This window comes from Lolium rigidum, chromosome 3, assembly GCF_022539505.1.
Source record: "Lolium rigidum isolate FL_2022 chromosome 3, APGP_CSIRO_Lrig_0.1, whole genome shotgun sequence".
Lineage (NCBI taxonomy): Eukaryota > Viridiplantae > Streptophyta > Magnoliopsida > Poales > Poaceae > Lolium > Lolium rigidum.
In genome coordinates this window covers 299452060-299468410 of record NC_061510.1, presented here as the reverse complement: position 1 = coordinate 299468410, position 16351 = coordinate 299452060, and positions in this window count along the sequence as shown.

Sequence of the window (16351 nt, the reverse complement as noted above, 5' to 3'; positions counted from 1 at the left end):
TTGATAGAGAACAGACATTAGAAGCATCTTCACGAGAAAATAATATGACCATCCTCAACATTTTCGAGTCACAAGATCTTTAACTATTGCAACAACGAAGTTCAATTTTTATTTGTTCTTCAGGTTCTCTAGGTTTCTTTTCACTTTTATGAACCGCACTATTTATAACAGAGTACTCTTTCATTTTAGCAGGGAAAGGAGTTTTTTCAATATAAGCTTCATGAATGACACGATCAGCAGTTTCAATTACAACACACTTATTAATAGATGAATCAATTTTATCTTTGTATGGTTCATGATACTTATCAAAATTCTTCTTAGGCAATTCATAATGAGAGGCAAAAGCTTTATAAAGATTTACAGCAACTTGGGAATCAAGACCATATGTAGCACTCATATTACGAAATAAATCAGTATCCATAAAAGCTTCAATGCATTTATAATCATAAATTATACCTGATTCTCTATCCTTGTCGTTCTCCCAACCTTCGAGTATTTTCTTGGATTCGATCAAGAAGGTCCCTTTTAAACTCTTCTTTGTTGCGTGTAAATGATCCAGAACAAGAAGTATCCAGCAAGGTCTTGTCTTGAAAAGAAAGTCTTGCATAGAAATTATCAATAATAACATTACCAGGAAGCTCATGAATGGGGCATTTGAGCATTAAAGACTTCAATCTCCCCCAAGCTTGGGCAATACTCTCTCCATCATGAGGCCAAAAATTATATATGCGATTCCGATCCTTATGAATTTCACTTGGAGGATAGAACTTAGAATAAAACCGGGGCACAATATCATTCCATTCAAGAGAATCCCCATTATCCAAGTAATTTATACCAATGCGCCGCCTTACCGGACAGCGATAAAGAGAATAATTTCTTCCTCACTTCATCCATAGCAATACCTGCACATTTGAATAACCCGCATAATTCATGCAAAAACAAGTAAATGATCACCGGGGTGGACAGGCTCCATCCCCTTCATAGCGGTTATCCATAACATGTTCAATAATTTTCGTAGGTATTTTATATGGTATCACTTCCTCACCTGGCGCCTCATCCACTACCGTTGCAGTAGTAGTAGATTTCCCAAATAGAAATTGAAGAGAAGATCTCTCCATAATGACTTATAGCAGCAGGCAGAAATAAAATCAGCACAACAGTAAAGGCTTTCCTTACCAATTCCACTTACCAATAGCGCTTCACTCCCCGGCAACGGCGCCAGAAAATAGTCTTGATGACCCACAAGTATAGGGGGTGTATCGTAGTATCTTCGATAAGTAAGAATGTCGATCCCAACGAGGAGCAGAAGGTGTTGACAAGCAGTTTCGATGAAGGATTCACTGTAATGCTCACAGACAAGTATTCGGGGGTTTTGATGTAACAGTTGAATAAAGTACGAGTATGTAAAGTGCGAGAGTAACAATTGCAGCGAGTGGCCCAATCCTTTTTAGCACAAAGGACAAGCCGGTTTGTTTACTTATAATGACCAAACGTTCTCGAGGACACACGGGATTTTAGTCTAGTGCTTTCGCTACATACGGCTAAATAATCTTCATTGTTATGATAAGTGTTGTGTGGGTGAACCTATGCTAATGTACCGCCCTTCCTAGGACTAAATACATACTTGTGATTATACCCCATGCAAGCATCCGCAACTACAAGAAAGTAATTAAGAATAAATCTAACCACAGCCTTAAACTCTGAGATCCTGCGATCCCTCCTGCATCGATATACCAATGGGGGTTTAGGTTTCCGTCACTCCGGCAACCCCGCAATTAGCAAACGAATACAAGATGCATTCCCCTAGGCCCATAAATGGTGAAGTGTCGTGTAGTCGACGTTCACACGACACCACTAGAAGAATAACACCACAACTTAAATATCATAACATTGAATATTACTCAACCATAGTTCACTACTAACATTTAGACTTCACCCATGTCCTCAAGAACTAAACGAACTACTCACGAGACATCATATGGAACATGATCAGAGGTGATATGATGATGAATAACAATCTGAACATGAACTTGGTTCAATGGTTTCACTCAATAGCATCAACAACAAGTATGAATAGATACCGGGAGAGTTTCCCCTATCAAACAATCAAGATCAAACCCAAATTGCTATGGCGGTGACGAGGTGCTTGATGTCTACGTTCCCCCTCCTTTCCTGTAGACAGTGTTGGGCCTCCAAGAGCAGAGGTTTGTAGAACAGCAGCAAGTTTCCCTTAAGTGGATACCCAAGGTTTATCGAACTCAGGGAGGAAGAGGTCAAAGATATCCCTCTCATGCAACCCTGCAACCACAAAGCAAGAAGTCTCTTGTGTCCCCAACACACCTAATAGGTGCACTAGTTCGGCGAAGAGATAGTGAAATACAGGTGGTATAAATAAGTATGAGCAGTAGCAACGGTGCCGTAAAAGTGCTTGGCGTGTAGTTGATGGTGGTGGTATTGCAGCAGTGAGTAACGCAGTAAAACAAGAACAAGCAGTAGTAACTCAGCAGGAGTAACGCAGTAGTAGTAAACAAGCAGTAGTAACTCAGCAGTATTTAGGAACAAGGCCTAGGGATTACACTTTCACTAGTGGACACTCTCAACATTGATCACATAACAGAACAGATAAATGCATACTCTACACTTTTGTTGGATGATGAACACATTGCGTAGGATTACACGAACCCTCAATGCCGGAGTTAACAAGCTCCACAATAATGCTCATGTTTAAGTAACCTTTAGTGTAAGATAGATCAACGCTACTAAACCAAGTACTAGCATAGCATGCACACTCGTCACCTTCATGCATATGTAGGAGGAATAGATCACATCAATATTATCATAGCAATAGTTAACTCCATAATCTACAAGAGATCATGATCATAGCATAAACCAAGTACTAACACGGTGCACGCACTGTCACCTTTGCACACATGCAAGAGGAATAAACTACTTTAATAACAAATCACTAGAGTAGCACATGGATAAATTGTGATACAACATGCTGCAATCTTAAAGAGATATAAATAAGCACCTCACTATGCCATTCAATGAGTAAGTATTCTGTGAAATCTAGCCTAAGAGACCCACACGGTGCACACACTGTCACCTTTACACACGTGGGACGACGAGTCTCCGGAGATCACATAAGTAAAACTCACTTGACTAGCATAATGACATCTAGATTACAAGCATCATCATATGAATCTCAATCATGTAGGGCAGCTCATGAGATTATTGTATTGAACTACATAGGAGAGAGATGAACCACATAGCTACCGGTACAGCCCCGAGCCTCGATGGAGAACTACTCCCTCCTCATGGGAGCAGCAGCGGTGATGAAGATGGCGGTGGAGATGGCAGCGGTGTCGATGGAGAAGCCTTCCGGGGGCACTTCCCCGCTCCGGCAGCGTGCCGGAACAGAGATCCTGTCCCCCAGATCTTGGCTTCGCGATGGCGGCGGCTCTGGCAGGTTTTTGTGGGTTTCGTCAATTGGTCTCGGGTTTTCTGATCCAGGGGCTTTATATAGGCGAAGAGGCGGCGCAGGAGGGCTGACGGGGGGCCACACCATAGGCGGCGCGGCCCCTCTCGGCCGCGCCGGCCTAGGGTTTGGTGGCCCCGTGGCCCCCCTCCGGTCCTTCCCGGGTGTTCCGGATGCTTCCGATGAAAATAGGAACTTTGGCGTTGATTTCGTCCGATTCCGAGAATATTTCGTTACTAGGATTTCTGAAACCAAAAACAGCAGAAAACAGGAACCGGCACTTCGGCATCTTGTTAATAGGTTAGTTCCGGAAAATGCACGAATATGACATAAAGTGTGCATAAAACATGTAGATAACATCAATAATGTGGCATGGAACACAAGAAATTATCGATACGTTGGAGACGTATCAGCATCCCCAAGCTTAGTTCTGCTCGTCCCGAGCAGGTAAAACGATAACAAAGATAATTTCTGGAGTGACATGCCATCATAAACTTGATCATACTATTTGTACAACATATGTAGAGAATGCAGCGATCAAAACAATGGTAATGACATGAGTAAACAACTGAATCATATAGCAAAGACTTTTCATGAATAGCACTTCAAGACAAGCATCAATAAGTCTTGCATAAGAGTTAACTCATAAAGCAATAATTCAAAGTAAAGGCATTGAAGCAACACAAAAGAAGATTAAGTTTCAGCGGTTGCTTTCAACTTATAACATGTATATCTCATGGATAATTGTCAATGCAAAGCAATATAACAAATGCAATATGCAAATATGTAAGAATCAATGCACAGTTCACACAAGTGTTTGCTTCTTGAGATGGAGAGAAATAGGTGAACCGACTCAACAATGAAAGTAAAAGAATGGTCCTTCAAAGAGGAAAGCATCGATTGCTATATTTGTGCTAGAGCTTTGATTTTGAAAACATATAGAGAGCATAAAAGTAAAGTTTTGAGAGGTGTATGTTGTTGTCAACGAATGGTAGCGGGTACTCTAACCCCCTTGCCGTGACAAACCTTCAAAGAGCGGCTCCCATTTTATTTTATTTTTGGATGGCACTCCTTCCAACCTTTCTTTCACAAACCATGGCTAACCGAATCCTCGGGTGCCTGCTCAACAATCTCATACCATGAAGGAGTACCTTTTTATTTTAGTTTTATTATGATGACACTCCTCCCAACCTTTGCTTACACAAGCCATGGCTAACCGAATCCTTCGGGTGCCGTCCAACAATCACATACCATGGAGGAGTGTCTATTTTTGTTAATTAATTTGGGGCTGGGAATCCCATTGCCAGCTCTTTTTGCAGAATTATTGGATAAGCGGATGAAGCCACTAGTCCATTGGTGAAAGTTGCCCAACAAGATTGAAAGATAAACACCACATACTTCCTCATGAGCTATAAAACATTGACACAAATAAGAGGTAATAAATTTTGAATTGTTTAAAGGTAGCACTCAAGCAATTTACTTTGGAATGGCGGAGAAATACCATGTAGTAGGTAGGTATGGTGGACACAAATGGCATAGTGTTGGCTCAAGTATTTGGATGCATGAGAAGTATTCCCTCTCGATACAAGGTTTAGGCTAGCAAGGTTGTTTGAGGCAAACACAAGGATGAACTAGTACAGCAAAACTCACATAAAAGACATATTACAAGTATTATAAGACTATACATCGTCTTCCTTGTTGTTCAAACACCTTACTAGAAATTATCTAGACCTTAGAGAGACCAATTATGCAAACCAAATTTTAGCATGCTCTATGTATTTCATCACTAATAGGTGCAAAGTATATGATGCAAGAGCTTAAACATGAGCACAACAATTGCCAAGTATCACATTACCCAAGACATTTATAGCAATTACTACATGTATCATTTTCCAATTCCAACCATATAACAATTTAACGAAGAGGAAACTTCGCCATGAATATTATGAGCTAAGAACACATGTGTTCATATGAACCAGCGGAGCGTGTCTCTCTCCCACACAAGCATGATGTAATCCAATTTATTCAAACAAAAACAAAAACAAAAGCACACAGACGCTCCAAGCAAAGTACATAAGATGTGGCCGAATAAAAATGTAGTTTCGGGGAGGAACCCGATAATGTTGTCGATGAAGAAGGGGATGCCTTGGGCATCCCCAAGCTTAGACGCTTGAGTCTTCTTGATATATGCAGGGGTGAACCACCGGGTGCATCCCCAAGCTTAGAGCTTTCACTCTCCTTGATCATAGTATATCATCCTCCTCTCTTGACCCTTGAAAACTTCCTCCACACCAAACTCGAAACAACTCGTTAGAGGGTTAGTGGACAATAAAAATTCACATGTTCAGAGGTGACACAATCATTCTTAACACTTCTGGGCATTGCATAAAGCTACTGGACATTAATGGATCAAAGAAATTCATCCAACATAGCAAAAGAGGCAATGCGAAATAAAAGGCAGAATCTGTCAAAACAGAACAGTCTGTAAAGATGGATTTTATTAGGCCACCAGACCTGCTCAAATGAAAATGCTCAAATTGAATGAAAGTTGCGTACATATCTGAGGATCATGCTCGTAAATTGGCATAATTTTCTGAGCTTCCTGCAGGGCAGTGGGCTCAGATTCGTGACAGCAAAGAAATCTGGAACTGCGCAGTAATCCAAATCTAGTACTTACTTTACTATCAAAGACTTTACTTGGCACAACAAAACACAAAACTAAGATAAGGAGAGGTTGCTACAGTAGTAAACAACTTCCAAGACATAAATATAAAACAAAGTACTGTAGCAAAATAACACATGGGTTATCTCCCAAGAAGTTCTTTCTTTTTAGCCATTAAGATGGGCTCAGCAGTTTTAATGATGCACTCGCAAGAAATAGTATTTGAAGCAAAAGAGAGCATCAAGAGGCAAATTCAAAACACATTTAAGTCTAACATGCTTCCTATGAAGAGGAATCTTGTACACAAATGAATTCATGAAGAACAAAGTGACAAGCATAAGAGGATAAAACACGAGTAACTTCAAGATTCTCAACATAAAGAGGGGAAACTTAATATTATTAAAATGCATATAACCATATTTCCCTCTCTCATAATAACTTTCAGTAGCATCATTGATGAAATCCACAGTATACCCATCACTTAAAACATTCTTATCATGGTTCATATGCATAGAAGTATCATTAAATTTGGCATAAGAAGAGTTATTCTCATTAATAGTAATTGGAGCAAGATTATTATCAAGAATTTGAACATGGTAAACAAGTTGCCTATTAAGGGGATTGTTTTTGGTAATCCAATCATGACTATGACAAGTTTCATAAGGATAGTTAGAACCTATATCATAGCATTCTTTATAATAATCATTAGAGATCGGAGGCATAGTGTCATCATAAGAAATAGAATAGTTATCCTTCACAATCGGTTTTTCTGTGTCCACACCATTATTGTTATTAGAAGGAGATATATCAAGAACATAATGACCAGTAGCTAAAGGATTTGCAAACACCTCTTCCCCAAGCTTAGAGCTTTCTATATCATTATGGGAGGAAGCATGGATAGTATCGACACTATGGCAATTATTATCCTCATCATTTTCGAATTAGTTTCCCAGAGATTTGCAATATCAAAAGTAGTGTGCTCATTCAAATCATGATTGCTAATGTATGTAAAGGGCATAGGAAGATCATCATATTCAGATTCATTATCACAATAATCATTAGGAGCAACATACTTACGGTTACCTATTGTTATCTCATATACGCGGGGATATGATGTTACCTCTTTCTTTTTATTCTCCTTCTTCTTCTTCTTCTTCTTCTTCTTCTTCTTCTTCGTTCCCTTCTTCTTCTCCTTCTCTTCCTTCTCCTCGTTCCCTTCTTCAGGAGGGAGAGGCTTGAAGGGTGGCTTGTCCGCATAACCTGATTTACTTTCGTAAACAATAGAAGAAACTTGGGAGGATCCCTCCTTTTCATTAATTAGTTGAAAACACACAGCGGTCCTATCATATTTTGGCAAGGTGTCATCTTCTAAAATATTTTGTATGTAAGTATTTGTATGGCTATTATCAATGCAATAAGAAAAACACCCATGCAGGACATCATCAATATCAAGATCACTCATATGTAACAAAGAGATTTTTCTCGACAGCTCTTCACACCCCAAAAATAAAGTAAGTTCATCATGCTGATTAGGAGTAATTTCATCATCACAATACAAATTTGCAGCACTCATTGGGTTCAAAATATCACTCGGAGGAGCATTGAAAATTAAAATGACCCACTTCATGGCAAACTTCACAAATAAAAGGATAGAGGGCACAAACTTTTTTACCAAGATCATCTAGAGCCCTAAACCACTTTCTAGTTTTTTCATTAGCATGATGGATGCAATATTCATCTTTGATTTGATTAATTCCACAAGGTCTATGTATTCCACAAAAATTAACATGCTTATAGGAAATAGCATTCTTAGGAGTTTGAGCATGCTTATTGCAATAATTAACAACAATTTCATTCTTCATGCAAGCCTCTTTAAAAGGTTCATGATACTTATCAAAATTATTTTTAGGCAATTCAAAATGAGAAGCAAAGGCTTTATAAAGATTTGCAAAGCAACTTGAGAGTCAAGACCATAAGTAGCACTCATATTTCGAAATTTATCGGTATCCATAAAAGCTTCAATGCATTCATAATCATAATTTATACCCGACTCTTTACCTTCATTGTTCTCCCATCCTTCAGCGTTGTCCTCAATCCGATCAAGGAGGTCCCACCTAGCTTCAACCTCCTTGCTTGTGAAAGATCCCTCCGAACACGCGTCCCGCATAGTCCTTGTGTTGTCCTGAAAGCCTCGCATAAAAATTGTTAACAATAACATTACGGGGGAGCTCATGAATGGGACATTTGAGCATTAGTGATTTCAATCTCCCCCACGCTTGAGAAATACTCTCTCCATCACGAGGATAAAAGTTATAAATATAATTCCTATCAATATGCACTTCATGCGGAGGATAAAATTTAGAATAAAAGAGAGATGCAATTTCCTCCCAACCAAGAGAATGCCTATTCTCCAACAATTTATACCAATGCGCTGCTTTACCGTACAAATGAAACAGAGAATAGCTTCTTCCTCACTTCATCCATAGAGATACCTGCACACTTGAATAACCCACATATTTCGTGCAAAAACAAGAAATGATCTCTAGGATGGACAGTTCCATCCCCTTTATAGTGGTTGTCCATAACACGTTCAATAATTTTCATGGGTATTTTATAAGGAATACTTTCAGCAGGTGGATTTAAAATATCGAAGCATTATTAGAGTTATCGCATATGGGAGATAAAGCATTATTAGAACAAATTTTCTCCCCTAAAGATGGGAAGCTAAAAAGACCACAAAAACTAGCTTCCCCAAGCTTAGACTTCTTCATAGCATTAGCAGTAATTGCATTCATACTAATAACATCGCTACTAGCATGCAAATAAGGTTCCATAGGTTTTTTAATTTTCGCATCAAACAATTCTAAATCAGGAAAAAGATTAAAAAGCTCACTAAATTTTTTGTTGTTTTCCATTATGCCTAACTAGTGTAAACAAGAAACAAAAAGTTGCAATTGCAGGATCTAAAGGAAATAGCTTCGAGCACACACACAACGGCGCCAGAAAAATACTTTACCTGGGACCGGAGTATGAGAGCCTTTTACCTTTCCTCCCCGCAACGGCGCCAGAAAAGTGCTTGATGTCTACGTTCCCCCTCCTTTCCCGTAGACAGTGTTGGGCCTCCAAGAGCAGAGGTTTGTAGAACAGCAGACAAGTTTCCCTTAAGTGGATACCCAAGGTTTATCGAACTCGGGGAGGAAGAGGTCAAAGATATCCCTCTCATGCAACCCCTGCAACCACAAAGCAAGAAGTCTCTTGTGTCCCCAACACACCTAATAGGTGCACTAGTTCGGCGAAGAGATAGTGAAATACAGGTGGTATAAATAAGTATGAGCAAGTAGCAACGGTGCCGTAAAAGTGCTTGGCGTGTAGTTGATGGTGGTGGTATTGCAGCAGTAGTAACGCAAGAAAACAAGAACAAGCGTAGTAACTCAAGCAGTAGTAACGCAAAGTAGTAGTAAACAAGCAGTAGTAACTCAGCAGTATTTAGGAACAAGGCCTAGGGATTACACTTTCACTAGTGGACACTCTCAACATTGATCACATAACAGAACGAGATAAATGCATACTCTACACTTTTGTTGGATGATGAACACATTGCGTAGGATTACACGAACCCTCAATGCCGGAGTTAACAAGCTCCACAATAATGCTCATGTTTAAGTAACCTTTAGTGTAAGATAGATCAACGCTACTAAACCAAGTACTAGCATAGCATGCACACTCGTCACCTTCATGCATATGTAGGAGGAATAGATCACATCAATATTATCATAGCAATAGTTAACTCCATAATCTACAAGAGATCATGATCATAGCATAAACCAAGTACTAACACGGTGCACGCACTGTCACCTTTGCACACATGGAGGAGGAATAAACTACTTTAATAACAAATCACTAGAGTAGCACATGGATAAATTGTGATACAACATGCTGCAATCTTAAAGAGATATAAATAAGCACCTCACTATGCCATTCAATGAGTAAGTATTCTGTGAAATCTAGCCTAAGAGACCCACACGGTGCACACACTCGTCACCTTTACACACGTGGGACGACGAGTCTCCGGAGATCACATAAGTAAAACTCACTTGACTAGCATAATGACATCTAGATTACAAGCATCATCATATGAATCTCAATCATGTAGGGCAGCTCATGAGATTATTGTATTGAACTACATAGGAGAGAGATGAACCACATAGCTACCGGTACAGCCCCGAGCCTCGATGGAGAACTACTCCCTCCTCATGGGAGCAGCAGCGGTGATGAAGATGGCGGTGGAGATGGCAGCGGTGTCGATGGAGAAGCCTTCCGGGGCACTTCCCCGCTCCGGCAGCGTGCCGGAACAGAGATCCCGTCCCCCGGATCTTGGCTTCGCGATGGCGGCGGCTCCGGCAGGTTTCGTGGGTTTCGTCAATTGGTCTCGGGTTTTCTGATCCAGGGGCTTTATATAGGCGAAGAGGCGGCGCGAGAGGGCTGACAGGGGGGCCACACCATAGGGCGGCGCGGCCCCCTCTCGGCCGCGCCAGCCTAGGGTTTGGTGGCCCCGTGGCCCCCCTCCGGTCCTTCCCGGTGTTCCGGATGCTTCCGATGAAAATAGGAACTTTGGCGTTGATTTCGTCCGATTCCGAGAATATTTCGTTACTAGGATTTCTGAAACCAAAAACAGCAGTAAAACAGGAACCGGCACTTCGGCATCTTGTTAATAGGTTAGTTCCGGAAAATGCACGAATATGACATAAAGTGTGCATAAAACATGTAGATAACATCAATAATGTGGCATGGAACACAAGAAATTATCGATACGTTGGAGACGTATCAGTGCTGCGGAGGAGATGGCGGTGATGATGGTGAAGATGATGATGATGGTGATGGAGATGATGTCCAGCTCGATGGCGGTGACGATGGCGTCGATTTCCCCCTCCCGGAGGGAATTTCCCAGCGGATTCCCGCCCGCCGGAGAGCTCTTTTCTCTCCGGTGTTCTCCGCCCCGCGAGGCGGCTGTAACTCTTCGTGAGGTACCCCCTGTGGCTTAGGTCTTCGGGACGAAGGGTTTCGCGAAGAAGAGGAGGCGAAAGGGGTCGTGGGCCCCTCACACCACATGGCGGCGCGGCCAGGGCCTGGGCCGCGCCGCCCCTAGGGTGTGGGCCCACCCCGGCTCCTCCTGGCCCCTCCTTCGGCTTCCTTCGTCATCTTGAAAAATAGGATTTTTGGTATAATTTCCTTCCACAGTTGATCTTCCGAAATATTGCGTTCGACGGTGCTTTTTCCAGCGGAATCCTGGCTCCGGCGTTCGATCCTCCAATAATGATGAAACATGCAAAATAGATGAAATAACATAAGTATTGTGTCCAAATATGAAATATATCAATGAATAACAGCAAATTATGATATAAAATAGTGATGCAAATTGGACGTATCAACTCCCCCTAAGCTTAGACTTCGCTTGTCCCCAAGCGAAACCGAACTCGTAAACAGGTCCACATGTTTATGGAGTGAAGAGTCGATAAATAAAATACGGACAAGAAGCATCATATTCATTCACACAAGACATTATAGTAAACGACTTCCTCATATAACTCAATCTTGAAACAAGTATAAGGTAGTCACAAATAAAGGTGCATAAGGAATCATAGTTGGTGATGGCAAACTTTGTTCTTGGTCAGAGAACATTTAACAAATTATATTTATCTTCTTGAGCAGCGCTCTCATGTTTAAAGTTTATAATGCACAACTTGCATACTCAATCATAATGGTCTCTTCATAATCATTGATAACTTGCAAAGCTATATTCATTCAGATAAAACTTGTACTAAACAAGGAAGAATAAAAGACATGATGTAGCAAATCACAATATAATGGTTTGATCACAACTACTCAAATGCTTGCTTGAGATGGAGATAAATAGGTTTACTGACTCAACATAAAGTAGAAGACAGGCCCTTCGCAGAGGGAAGCAGAGATTAAATCATGTGCTAGAGCTTTTTCAGTTTTGAAATCATATAAAGAGAGTAAAAGTAAAGTTTTGAGAGGTGTTTGTTGTTGTCAACGACTGGTAGCGGGTACTCTAACCCCCTTGCCAAACAAACCTCCAAAGAGCGGCTCCCATGAAGGACGTTATCTCTACCAGCAAGGTAGATCATCCCTTTTCTCTTTTGTTTACACATGTATTTTAGTTTATTTAAGGGTTGACACTCCTCCCAACCTTTGCTTACACAAGCCATGGCTAACCGAATCCTCGGGTGCCTTCCAACAATCTCATACAGGCATTTGTAAAATAGATGAAATAACATAAGTATTGTGTCCAAATATGAAATATATCAATGAATAACAGCAAATTATGATATAAAATAGTGATGCAAATTGGACGTATCAGTCGTTTCGATGTGTTTTGAATTTTCATAGTGAGTTGTAAACTATATATATGTATTGAGAAATAAAATTTGAGGATCCGTGGCAACGCACAGGCATTTGTACTAGTGCACTAAAACATATGGAGTTTTACCAACTAAAGGTTACTCCAAAATTTCGTGCAAGTCGGATACCACGCATATGAATATGGAAAGAAAAGTCCAACGAAGGTATAGAAATTCAGAATGTTCTTCTAATGGTTCACGAAAGCTGCTTGCTGCCACTACCATTAGGAATTTGAGAAATTTTAAGTACAATTACCATAGGGGAGCACTAGTTCTACATTTACTACTTTCCCTTCTAAAAATAAGTAAGATACATCCGTATTTAAATAAAACTAAGATAATTACTCTACATGACCAGAATCTGCTTCCTATTCGACGGAGCCCTGTGGGCTATGGTAGCGCTAGCGTGCCTCTTCGAGCCGAGCCCTGTGGGCTATGGTAGCGCTAGCACGTATCTCACGCGTGAAGCTTCTGAGAGACACCTCGTTTTGAGGCAATACACATCTGATGTACCTACAGATGCGGAGGATGCAGAATGCGGATCAGGTGGTTCTGTTTCGGACGATTCAGGAATAGAATTGTGGCGACGATCTGCTCTATCACAATGTTGATGTTCCGTCTTTCCGGTGTCTCCTACTTCTAACACCATTGTTTATAATATCTAGAAAATATAACATGCTAGCTTATTTGTCGTTGCTCACTTGGTCACGCTTACCTCACATACATGTTGTTCAATATAGAAGTCTTTGCATATTCCCCATGTATAGTCTGTATGGAGAAGTTGCCTCATAAGGCTGTATATATAGACCACTCCAAGGCACTAATAAAGCAGTGTCGTCATTTACAATAGTACTGAAGTGGCGAAACAAAGATCTCACAATCTCCAAATTAACTAGGATTATAGGTACAAATGGGGCATTTTTCTAGGGTCACATATGTGCCTTTGTACTCTTTTTTGTGTCATATAAAGATACGATGCATTTGATTTCTAGATTCTACTCCTTATATCACTATGAATAAGTCGCACTTGCCTTTCTGTACGATTCTTTGACAAAAATTGTGTATGGCAAAACATTCTCTAATGATATCGAAAAGAAATCAAATAAACGGCCAAATAATCCTCATATATTTTCCTTACACTAATTATTCGTCAAAGATAAGTTATGTAAGTGCCATCACGTTATTCATCGAAACGTAGGGAGTACATGCCAGTCATAATACGAGTCAGATCATGCACTTACTCATGTATGTTCAACAAATATGTTGATCTTATATGCGTGCTACACTGCTACTTCATAATGGTTGTCTTCATAATGCAAGTTTTTCCATCCCATTTCCAGCGATCACTTGTAGGGAATCATCGTAGAAACTGTAGGACATAGGATGACTGATTGATCTATGACATTCCATTTTGAAAGATCACATCATTCCATGGTGTCAACTTTGAAGCCCTCCGCCACAAGAGCAACTTTGTGCGGCTGTCATCCACTTTGCCTAGTAGAAGTGGAACCCAACCATTGGGCCTACTTGCAAGTCAAGTTCAGTTGGAGTGCCCATATTTCTCTTGTTTCCAACCGTTGGGGCCAGTGGCGGAGCTTGCCAAGAACTTATAAGCCTTGTAAAAATAATATCTTTCAACAATTCTACGAAAGTTGGGGCGCGGTGGTCCCCCTTGACATGTGAATAGCTACGCCAGGGCAGTTGTCAGTTTGTCACCCGCATACGAACCAAGGACTATTTCATGTCCACGACTCCACGGGACACTGGAAACATAGACTTACACGAACCGATTTTGTGTCCGAAATATGGTGGCCCGTTGAAGATGGCCTAAGTCCTTTAGCTCTTACTATTTGTATTTGGCAGAACCCATGCAAAAAAAAGTGACCAGCTCACTGTGCCCATTGTCATAGCATCAGGGTTAAAGTTTACATCAGCTTCTAGAGCTGAATGTGTGTTATCGACTGCAAGGTTTGCACATGAATTCTTGCCATGCCATGAACATGAAGGCACTTGCTAATTGCATCAGGATCACTATATTAAGAGACACAATAAGATGAACTACCTATCATAAGAACACAGAAGACATAACACACATATGGCGTGTCCAAAGATATGATCAATGTTGAAATATTGGGCCTACACTTAGTGGCCCATACTAGATTTCAGATTTTCCCTATAAATCTCAAAGCCCACTTAGTGGCAGCCTTGTGAGTTTGAGCCCAAGTTGGTGGCAGCTCACTAGGGAGTGGCAAGAGGTGGGAAGTTTAGTCCCACATGGAAAGTTGGGAGGAAGTTAGACCACCTTGTTTCACCACTAGTAAGTGAGTGAGAATAGGAGTGCTACACGCGCGCGCTCCTCCTTCTCGCTCGCTCGTCTCGACTCGACACGACACGACACGACGCGCGCGCCGCGCTCGTGGTGAGTGGATTGAGCCTCGAGCCGAGACTTTCCTTACTTTTTGCAGCTCAGGAAAACGAACAGAGTCCTAGACGGACGCGCCGCCCACGTTCTTTTTGCAGCTCAGGAAAACGAACAGAGTCCTAGACGGACGCGCCGCCCACGTTGCCTAGGGTTTCCACCTCTCTCTGCTTGCGCCGCCATCGTAGCCTACTCCATCCCGCGAGCCGACGTGCATCGGCGAACGGGAGAGCAGGTCTCCGGAACCACTCGTCCTTGCGATCCTGTACGGGAGAGGGCGAATTAGGTTTTTGGGAAGCGCTCTGCGCGACTGCTCAAGCTCTTCATCACGGGTCGCCTTCCGTCCAAGTCGGGTGGTGCTGCCTACCGTCGTCTTCAACGTCGTCTGCTTCGACCCGTCGTCCCCGTCGTCAACAACGTTGTCATCAACAACGTTACTGCTGCGACATCATCTGCTACACCTCCACCGCCGCCACCACCAGATCGGTACGTGCGACATATCTCGATCTGTTTAGCAATGGATGCTTTACTGTTTGTGCTGCTGCTACTCATGTTGATTAATGCATCTAGTATGTTCGAGTTTCACATGTTAGTAGTTGTTGTCATCATGTTTTATATTCTGGAATTAATCATGGAAATTGTGCCTAATTATCCAACAATCCAAAAACCTAAATGTAGGCAATTTCCTGAGTTAACAATGGCTGGTTTTTCCGATGCACTGAGGCCGGATAAGTTTACCGGTGTGCACTTTAAGAGGTGGCAGTATAAGGCCATGCTCTGGCTTACTCATCTGAAAGTGTTCGAAGTTACTGATGGTTTACCTGAAGGAACTATATCTGACCAAGATCAGAACAAGTTCAAGGAAAATAATACTCTCTTGGTCGGATGCGTTCTAAGTATTCTTGCTGATCGTCTGTGTGATGTGTACATGCACTTAACAGATGGTAAAGAGCTCCGGGATGCACTTGAATGCTAAGTTCGGTGCAACCGATGCGAGCGAGTGAACTCGTACATCATGGAGAGCTTCCATGACATCGGGATGGTTAACAACCATTCCGTAGTCGAACAAGCTCATGAGATACAGTGCATTGCGAAAGAGCTTGAACTCCTTAAGTGTGCCTTACCTGACAAGTTTGTGGCTGGATGCATCATCGCTAAGTTACCCCCTTCATGGAGGAACTTTGCCACAACTCTCAAACACAAGAGACAGGAGATATCAGTTAAAAATCTGATAGCATCTCTTGATGTTGAGGAGAAAGCTCGGGCTAAGGATAATACTGAGAAAGGAGAGGGTCAGTCTAGCGCCAACATGGTGCATAAGAAACCCTACAGCAAGAACAAAGGGAATAACAAGCCCTCCTTCAATAAGC